The sequence below is a fragment of the Dipteris shenzhenensis genome, chromosome 33 (assembly GCF_047967505.1).
Source record: "Dipteris shenzhenensis isolate YYH24624 ecotype China chromosome 33, Dip_SZ_1.0, whole genome shotgun sequence".
Taxonomy (NCBI): Eukaryota; Viridiplantae; Streptophyta; class Polypodiopsida; order Gleicheniales; family Dipteridaceae; genus Dipteris; species Dipteris shenzhenensis.
In genome coordinates this window covers 1,937,004-1,937,934 of record NC_141628.1, presented here as the reverse complement: position 1 = coordinate 1,937,934, position 931 = coordinate 1,937,004, and the positions used below count along the sequence as shown (strand labels likewise).

The 931-nt window shown below is 40.3% G+C and overlaps 1 non-coding gene across 1 annotated transcript; it reads right to left on the bottom strand.

Annotated features, from left to right (window-relative positions):
* Nucleotides 1-401: 401 nt before the first annotated feature.
* Nucleotides 402-474, bottom strand: TRNAA-UGC (transfer RNA alanine (anticodon UGC)). Its single transcript has one exon. It is a non-coding gene; the product is annotated as a tRNA-Ala (tRNA).
* Between the last annotated feature and the right edge of the window lie 457 nt (nt 475-931).

Here is a 931-nt window from a genome sequence, read left to right as displayed (position 1 = left end):
AGCTATGGTTACCAAAGCAAAGTTCCCGGTCGCTTGTGTCTTATGACTTCTTGTATAAACTAGGGTTAGTTTGGCTATAGTTACAACATTGGTTTGCTCGGCCTCGTTCTTGTATCTTTGGGAGTTGCCTTTTTATTAATAATATAAGCCAACACTTTTTGAGTTTTTTTAAATAAAAGATAAACAAGGACACCATTTTTAAGTGACCTCCTTTGCATAAACACTAATAGTGTATATGAATGTCATATATTGCATGGTGGATACTCCAACCTCAAGCTAAAAGCATGCAAGAAGTGCTAAAATCAAACGCTTTTCTTGGGCAAAAGAAAATATACAGCAAATGTTTTGTGGGGTAGGAAAACAAGCTCGAAAAGGAAGCGGAGCAAACACAAACTATCCAATGGAGACGCCGGGTATCGATCCCGGTACCTCTCGCATGCAAAGCGAGCGCTCTTCCATTTGAGCTACACCCCCTTGACGCTTATACGATTACACGCACATAATATATACAAAAATGAGCGGCATCATCAGTCTTCCTCTCGATAGGACTCACCGAAAAGAATGCGCACTTCCAGGACTCTAAACTCTCCGTCGTTTCTTTCGATAATATGCTCTTGAAAGTTGATCAAGGAGTTCTATTCCCTGTTTCAAAGCTCATTCGACATCTATAAATTTGATCAAAGTCGTGTGTCTGAATCTGGTTGAGCTCGCGATATCTGGTTTGTGGAGACGAACGGATGCGACGTAATAATCAAAGAAAGGGAGATTTGAATTGACAAAAATAAGAGCTTATTTGTACACAAGAGATTTCCACACGCATTTCTCGTGTGGGGTCAAAATACAAGAGATTTCCAATACGCATTTCTACCTCGGAGCTTGCTTGTCCTTAGGTCAAAACCCTTGTTGCATTGCTAGTGCTTTGCCTTATAAT